The 9,591-nt window shown below is 33.5% G+C and overlaps 1 long non-coding RNA gene across 1 annotated transcript; it reads right to left on the bottom strand.

Moving 5' to 3' along the window:
• Positions 1-406: 406 nt before the first annotated feature.
• LOC141345206 (uncharacterized) lies at positions 407-8,530 on the bottom strand. Its single transcript, XR_012356975.1, has 5 exons — positions 8,451-8,530; positions 7,529-7,659; positions 6,891-7,026; positions 5,652-5,733; positions 407-547 (listed from the first exon to the last, which is right to left on the bottom strand). It is a non-coding gene; the product is annotated as an uncharacterized lncRNA (long non-coding RNA).
• Between the last annotated feature and the right edge of the window lie 1,061 nt (positions 8,531-9,591).

The raw sequence follows: 9,591 nt of genomic DNA, 5'->3' as shown, positions 1-9,591 counted from the left end.
AATTTCCAGTATAACATTCAAAATATAACATTCTATGAACATTTATTTGAAACATTCCAGGAAAGTTAAAATGTCCAGTTTGCTTAACATTACTAGAACGTTATTTTACTGTTAGCATAACATTCCTACATTACTTCAACCTACATTTTATTAAAAATACAAAGTTCTAAAAACAATTATTTGGAACTTCACAAAGTACAGTTGAATAAAATGTTATTTTAAGATTAGCAGTGTTGCAACATCATCTTTCAACATCATTATTAGAACACTCCAGATACAAGCACATTGCATGCATTTCAGGTATTTAAATTATTAAAGATGCACACTTTCAAAATAACTCATTAACAGATTGAACAGAACAGTGAAAATTGCAGATCATGTAAAAAAAATTACATTTAGTTTAATATTCATGACAAGGACAACTTCACAGGTAAATGTAAACTATCATATTAACATTTAATCAGTGAGAACTTCTGAATTGTGTGTGGGTTCTGAAAAACTAGTACTGCAGGAACTGTGGTCCATGGCCTGTCTCTTCACACTCTATCTGTAAAGTAAACAGATTGGCTGATGTTACAAACTGTGTTATTACAAAATGCTTATGAAGTAATTAGTGTGGCTATGCAAAACAATTTATTAGGATCTGTGCTGCAAGTTCTACAAAAATTAAATCACTCAAAAGTCAAAACCAGTTTACAAAAAAAGTTATACAATAGGATGGTTCCTATTGTAAAAGAGTACACCCCAAAATGATAACTCAGAAAATAAGGTAAATGCTGTAGATGCCAAACTCATTTGAGTTTATACTCATTTGACTTGGCATACACTACTTTTTAAAACAGCAGCATTAAGAAAAACATCTTCTGAAGCATCATGAAATTATATATATAAAAAAATAAGCATTCAAATAATACATTTTCATCACATCATTTTTAAAAACTATATTTAAGTCATCTTAAATCAGGGGTGGGGAATGCTGGAGGGCCACTCTCCTGCAGAGTTTAGCTCCAATCCTAATCAAACACACTTAAAAAAGCTAATCAAGGTCTTCAGAATTACTAGGGCTACAGTCAGGTGAGGTGTGTTTTTTCTCTCTCTAAGTTTGGAGATAAACTCTGCAGGAGTGTGGCCCTCCAGGATCAACATTCCCCATCCCTAACTTAAACTAACAATTTATTCATCTTGATTTGTATACACATGCACACGACTGAAATATAGTCATAATAGGGTAGTTAAGTCAAATGCAGTTTCCATTTTACACCAATCTTAAACAGGAAAAAACACTCAAAATATTAACTTTTAGAAGTTATTAATAAAGTTAACAAATAACAAATGTTGCCTTGTAACATGTAATTGGCTGATAAACTATCACATGACCTCAATCAGGGTAGCAAATTCAGAGATAAAACATTTGAAAATGAAAAAAAGAAAAAAAAAAATGCTACATGGATTAATTAATTTTTTTTTTTTTTATCTCCAGGGTCAAAAAGAAAAGAGGAAAAAAAGGAAGGGGAAGTTATTCATAAGTTGTTAGGTTATCCTTTAAATTGTACCAGTATTCTGAAACAAGACATAACAGATAATATAAGTAGCTATAAAACTACAATACAAAGTTATTTACACAATTACAAATGAAAACACATTATAAATGGCATTTATTATAAATGACAAATAATTATCTAGCCAAAATGAATTTACTTAAAACAAGTGAAACATACATCTCTCATTGAGCACAAATACATACACTCTAAAAAGTGCTGGGTTAAAACATAACCCAACCATAACCCAGCTGCTGGGTAACTATGGGACAGAACACGCGTTGGGTTGTTTTGACCCAAGTGCTGGGTTAAATAATTTGACCCAAAATGCTGGGTTGTTTATTTGACCCAACCAGTGGGTCAGATTAACTGTGTTGCTGGGTTAAAAACTACCTAAATATTGGGTTATTTGTTGTCTAATTGCCTTGATACCTTTATATTTACCAATAATAATATATAAATCACAAAAGAATGTAAAATTATTATTGTTTTTCTGTAATACAGTTACACAACACAAAAAAATGCATCTGTAAATGTCAATTTAATGAGTTTTCATATTTCTTTTTAATACAGTTTTCAAATAGGTGCAGCTGTCACACATTTTGTCCAACCCTTACAGACACAAATAATGGTTTTAGTAGATCAGTTTCTTTTAAACACAAAACTGTAAACAAGGCACAATATATTCCTATTCTTTATGTCAACATTGCAGCAGCAGAACACTCAACAATGAATTATTACCACATTAGAATCATTCCAAACATTGTGCCATTAAAACTTAGCCAAACAAAGAGTCCACCAGACAATTCTTACAATTTAAAACATGTTACAAGTGGCCAAGAAAAAAAACTTTTGCCCTCAAAAACTTCACACATGAAGACTTATGTCCATCAATATGATATACTGCAAGCTGGAGAAATTCCCAGGCAACAAGTCCGCTTCAATGGCATGGCCTGGAACAATGGCGAAGGTCTAGAAATGTTGTTGTCTCATCCCAAGGCCCAAATCCACCATGTTGGTCCCCACCTGTTAATTATACGGTATTTAGTCTTGCAACATAACTAACATTTTAAGTTAAGTGTATTTTATGAACATAAACATAGAGGCATGAAATAAATGCTCACTTTGCTTCTCAACTTTTCATACAGTTGTGGTCAAAATTATTAGAACACTAGTATTTTCACCAGCTAAATAAGGTTTTAAGTCAGTGATTTCTATCTTTTGCTGTAGTGTGTCAGTAGGAAATATCGGTTTACATTTCCATTCATTTTGCCATTAATTGTGATAATCCAGTGACATTTTTGTTTGCACAACAGCCAGTGCTCCACACAGGATCTGTTCTCATCATCATCCAGAAGAACTGTGACAGCGTCTCCAAGATGCTCCAAGAGACCAACCTGCAAAGCTACAGTACTGTTAAAGAGTTTTAAGCACTTGTCTAAAAATGTCATAAAATGATGCTGTCAAAAATAATGTCATAAATAAATGTTCTTTATCAGTTAACCTTGATTAACTAAATTAAATCAACATTTGGTTTGACCATCCTTTTGCGTTTAAAGCAGCTTTTGCCCTACACTAGGTGCACTTGCACATAGTTTTTCAGGTAGCTTTGCAGGTAGGTCTCTTGAAGCATCTTGGAGACGTTGTCACAGTTCTTCTGGATTTAGTCTGTCTCAGTTTGTTCTGTTTCTTCATGTCATTCCACACAGGCTGGATGATGATGAGATCAGATATCTGTCTGAAGGATTGGCTGTTGTGCAAACAAAAACCTCACTGGATTATCACAATTAAAGGCAAAATGAATGTTTGGAAATGTAAACTGATATTTCTTACTGACACACTACAGCAAAAGATAACAAACACTGACTTAAAATATTTTTTTAGCTGGTGAAAATACTACTGTTATAATAATTTTGGCCACCACTGTGTTTATATATATATATACACACCCTTATTAGAGCAGAAAACGTAAAACAAAACTTACAGGTTGTGCGTCATTGAATGGCCTCCAGGATTCCGTGGTTGTGGGTCTGAAGACCTTTTATCCAGAGTGGGCAGAACTTTGAAAGCACTTTCCCCTTTAGCATCTAAACCATAGGAATAATATGCAAACTGTGAAACATATTTTATAATCAAAATAACAAACTGAAACACTTTCATATGAAGATTCTTCATTCCTTTAAATAATGCAAATTAATTCCCACCCTCATTCAACTACTGCAGGTTAAGTTTAGGTATGGGGGTCAGATTCAGGGATGTAGAATATGCTCAAGCAGAATAAGGCATCAGTATGTGCTTCATAAGTACTAATTAACAGCCAATATACAAGCTAATAAGCAACTAGTTAAGTGTTACTGTACCATTGTATTTACCAGTTGATGTGTGTCAAATACAGTTGCATATGTTTTTTATAGATTGACATATTATAAGAAAAAGCTTACCTTAAGTCATGTCACCTTATCCCTTGCTGAGCACTGGCAAGAATTAGGTCTGCAACTGTAGCCCAGTCTTCAAAAAGTCTGCCTCTGGATATAGCTTCCTAAAGTCTTGTGAAATCTGATAAAATCAGAAAAACAAATGTGGTTCAATAAGTTTAAGGTTTATACTGGTCTCCTAGTTTGTAATGCAACACAGGCATTCACTAAAATAGAGGAAGAGGGGCCGTTCACATGCCGCGCCTAAAAACGCGTGAAAACGCAAGACGCGTCGCTTTCTCATTCTTTCCAAAACGCAGCTTGCTCTCACATGGCGTCTGCCATTGCTAAGCAACCATGTCCCGCGCCTGGAAAAACGAGCTTCCATTACGAGCGTATATTGGCATCTACATCTGAAATAACGAACTTCAGTGCGCAAAAAACACGACATGTGAACGGCCACATACACCACGAGAGATTAAGTCTAACTTTACATACTGTAGCTAAGACAACATTACATTTAAGTAATAAACAATAGTACATACCAGTCATATTGTGGTTTAACATTATTAAAGTAAGGGACATAGCGTTTTAGCTAATGCAGATAAGTTACCTCAAGGAAAAAAGCGCGAAAATGCTCAACATAAAACATATGGATCTATCGTTGGATTCGGCACGTCGCAAACATTTACTTGAAAAATATGCCCTTAAAAGATCAATTTTTGTATGAAATTATCTAATTTTGACAAAACATTACAAAGCCATACAGTATGCAGACAGTAAAGGAACTTACCCCCGTATTTCTGACCTACTCTTTCCATAAGGCGTTAAAATAAAGGCCATATGTATACTGTAAGTTATACAAATAACACTACACACACACACACACACACACACACACACACACACACTTTATATAACAATAAAGCGATTGTTGAGGCAAAAAAGTACATCGCTAGGGCTAGGCTGCTAAAGTTACAACGTTCGTCATTCACGGAATAAAATGCTAACCCCGCACAGCGACATATTAAATAGTGAAATCAGTGTGCTCTAAAACACAACTTATTAAAAATAAAGGTAAATAATGATATAATCATATTAATTTACCTTATAATCCTGCTTGCTGCGAGGTGCGTGACCGCCTGAGGAGGAGACGAGTGAAGAATCCAGAATGTTCGATGAAGTGAAAAAAATAAACAAACCGGTTGGGTCAAAATAACCCAACCCAGGTGTTCATAGTGAAAGAACCCCTTATAGTCCATTTGACCCAACATGATCAACCCAACTGTGTGTTTACAGTGCCTCAAACAACCCAGAATTTTGACCCAGCACAATTAACCCAGCAATGTGTTTACAAAAATAACCCAGCACTTTTTAGAGTGTATGTTTTAATATTTGCGATGTAACACTAGTTTGCTAAACTATTATTTATTATGTAGGCAAGGCTTTATAGTTCACTCATGTTCCAGTATTATTGTAAAACATCTTTCACATGCACAAAAATGTATTGGCAAATGCAGTGAGTCGGTGCTCACACGTACAGACATAGATTGTACAACTGTCCGTTAAAATGAAACAATGCCTGAAAGTATCAAGTATACCTAATAAGACCTTAATGATAATGTGTTATTTAAACAAAACATTTTGTGTTGAACCATTTATATTATTAGTTGTGTCATGATTCTGGGGTGTGACTCACCCTTGACTCACGATGGGGAGCATACTTCAAGGTGTCTGCAATGAACTCTTCTAACACCTTAACTGGCACTTTTGGCAAGCCTCTAAAAAAGGACGTTTGGCATAATTTAAGAAACATGTAAGTAACAAGTATTTTCTTTTAAAAGTGACATTTCTTAATGAAGTCGTGGTTTAGTAAAAACTTCACAAATTTGCAGAAAAATTATGTGGACCTCAAAGAAAAATATCTATTTCATGACCCCCTTTCTATGAAGCCCCTATTTATAATACATTATAAGGGTATTTATAAGGCATTTATAATGAATGCATAACGCATTGTAAAAAAAAAAAAACACCTTATAATATGTTATATCATCTCATGAATAATCAAAAACAATTGTAATACATTATAATATTTGAGTATTTGAGGTTATAACTTTTACGATTATGATTATTTATAACACACAATGGACATCATATTAAATCTACTTAATTTATAATGGACTATATCATATTACATTTATTTTTTACATTATATTACATTTTATTTTGATGGTCCCCTTAGTCTTATTAACTATAAGCTGAAACTTTCCAACTGCATGTCAACTAACAATTAGAGTATTAGTAGACTTAGGCTGAGGTTGGGCTATAGGTAGAAGGTTCACGTACTTGCAAAGTTACTTATAATATAATAGTTTACCTTTTGGAGAAACATTAAAATACAGTGTTAGCATATATTTAGTATACTACTAATAATGATTACTGCTAGCGGACATGGAGTTGCAGAGTTACTTATCAAAAGCTGTCTAAAAGGTACCATCAAAATAATCAAACTGATAATACAAATGTGTCATATTACACATTCATCTGATCTGATGCCTGATCTTAGGGTTTTTTGGGAAATATTATTATAATTACTTATAAGTGGTCTTTGTATGCTTTAAGTAAAGTGAAATGAGTAACATGGCAAGATATGAGACTTATAATACGTTATAACTATGAGCAGGTAATCATACTCTTAAAAGCTATAACCACAAATAAGTAAAAATTATAATCTTATGAATACTCATGAGATGATATAACATTATAAGGTTTTTTAAAATGCATTATGCATTCATTATAATGCCTTAAGAATAACATTATAATTTGTTATAAATACGGGCTTCGTTGAAATACCGAAATATTTCTTAAAACAAGAGGTGATGCTTGGTCTGAGTAATGTCTTTGTGTTAATTCTGTCAGTTAGAAATGTAATACTTACGAATGATCACGCCGCAATGTCCAGCTCTTCCCCCGTTCCTTCCTTTAATGCGGTACTGACACTGTTCCAACTGTTCGCAACACCATCCGGATGGCATCTCAGGTGCTTTGCCTCCAAGGAGGCTTAGGTGATAAACCTACAAAAATATAATATAATGTATATACAGTGGTGGCCAAATTATTAGAACACAAGTATTTTCAGCAGATAATTGATTTTAATTTGGTTTTAAGTCAGTAATTTCTATTTTTTGCTGTAGTGTGTCCGTTGGAAATATCGGTTTACATTAGTAATTGTAATAGTCCAGTGAGTCTGACAAAAGTCAGTGCTCCACACAAAGATCTGATCTCGTCATCATTGGGTCTGTCTGACTGACAAAAAGAAACAAAACAAACTGAGACAGACTAAATCCAGAACTGGATTCTGAAGAATCCTACCTGCAAAGCTACCTGGAAAACTAGACAAGTGCACCTAGGGCAAAAGCTGCTTTAAAATCAAAGGATAGTCACACCAAATGTTGATTAAATTTAGTTAATAGAAGTTCATTGATAAAGAAGATCTATTTATGACATTATTTTTGACAGCATCCTCATTTTACTACATTTTCACACAAGTGTCTAAAACTTTTAACAGTACTGTACCTTTGCAGATAGGTCTCTTGAAGCATCTTAAAGACTTTGCCGCAGATCTTCTGGATTTAATCTGTCTCCGTTCGTTCTGTTTCTTCATGTCATTCCAGACAAACTGGATGATGATGAGATCAGATCTGTGTCTGTGGAGCAAACAAAAATCTCATTGGACTTTTACAATTAATGGAAAATTAATGTTTGGAAATGTAAACTGATATTTCAAGCTGACACAGATAGAAATAACTGATTTAAAACCATCATTTGGTTTCATCTGGTTACAACTATTCTAGTAATGTTGGCCACCACTTTATAATGTATAGCAGTTATAACACAAGATTGTTGTACAATAACAGATGAGCGACAGCTTTAGTGATTATAAAGGAAGTGTTCTCACTTGCTAGGCTATAAGAATTTGAATAAATGCATTCATAGATTCGCTCTCAAAATTACAGTGATTGACCATAACAATTAACAAAATTTAGACACACAAAAGAAATACATTTAAATGGAAAAAACGTTTACATATGTAATTTTAATCATCAAAGATGAGTTTCAAGTAATAGAATTGGTGACTGCAAGGAAACTAACATTTAGACAGAAGCAGGATTATTATGCTGCTGTCACTAAAACCTAAAGCACAGATAACTGACAAACTTTGGTTTTCAACAACTGTTTAGGTAAGACAAACCTGACTTAATTTACATGATTACACTATTAATGAGCCTTTTAATACAATTTTGAGTGTATTTAAATGGAATAACTGAACCACAAAAGAGATAACATTTTGGTTGCACGTTTTAAGGCCTGTGTCGTTCACTAAGACCTTTATTAAAAATTATTAGATTGAATAATTATGCCTATTTTTAGCATCATGCAAGTCCTGCTCCTAATTATATTAAGGCATGCATATATTTTCAAAATGAACTGAACTTACCGGTAACCGACCAAACTCCCGCAAAGGACCCTCTCAGGAAAGCAGTGTCCACAACCAGTTTAATGTTAGGACGACACTACTGGGCGGGAACATTAGAAATCAATTGGAACATACAAAATTATAATTTGCAAGATTAAAAATGTCTTAAAATTAATTAATATATATTTTTTTACCTCAAAACAATCCCTCAGTATAACACCAATTTATTGTCAATACTATAGTAATACTATAATACTAAAAAAATTGGTCAGATATACATTATATGGTGACTAAATATGCTATTTTAAATAATGGTAATTAAACAAAGCTAACACTTAACATTAAATACGAAAATAAATCACTGGCACTTACCGTTTCTTGTGATGTGTGTGTTCAAAGTTGTTTTGTGCGTCCGTGAATGACGACGATCAAATGCTGACTTTCATCACAATTTAAATACACACAATAAATCGACTATGTTGCACAGACACAGACATCATTCAAGAATCACCCCATAACTGATTGAAGTCATTGAACCGCGAATGAATGACCCTCACAAAATGGCGACCAGCTAAAGACTTGTTTCATGCTCATCACGCGTGTCCGTAAAGACGAATTAGTCCCGCCTTCTAAATGAATGAGCCAGTCGTTAATTAGGAAACTCATCACGTCACTGCAGCGGCCGTTAGAAGCTCCGGTTCCTATAGAAACAGGCAGTGTTTGAAAGCTCGTGCTCATGACTGCGCATGTGTATATTGGATAGTCTAGCATTAAAAAGATTTTTTTTAAATGTATTTAAACATAAGAAATACATCTTATGTTGTTTTCAGATTTCATGTGTTTTCGAATGTGAAATTTAATAGAAAGCTTAATGAACAGTTTTGCAGAATTTGATGTTTCCTTATTCAATAAGTTATTAATTAAACTTTTTTAACTGCATAAAAAAAATAACTGCAGTTTAAACATGCACATAACATAACATAAATAAAAGTCTTGGTTTCATTTGTTACTGTTGTGCCATTTAAAGGAACCATATGTAAGAAATTTATGTCAGTTAATCATAAAATAGCCCTGAAATGTCACTAGACATTAAGAAATCATGTTCATTTCAAATACTTATATCACTGACAACAGTGGTCTGGCCAGGATATTGTCATTTAAA

This window comes from Garra rufa, chromosome 11, assembly GCF_049309525.1.
Source record: "Garra rufa chromosome 11, GarRuf1.0, whole genome shotgun sequence".
Taxonomy (NCBI): Eukaryota; Metazoa; Chordata; class Actinopteri; order Cypriniformes; family Cyprinidae; genus Garra; species Garra rufa.
The sequence above is the reverse complement of the archived record's forward strand: the minus strand, read 5'-3'. Positions and strand labels throughout refer to the sequence as shown.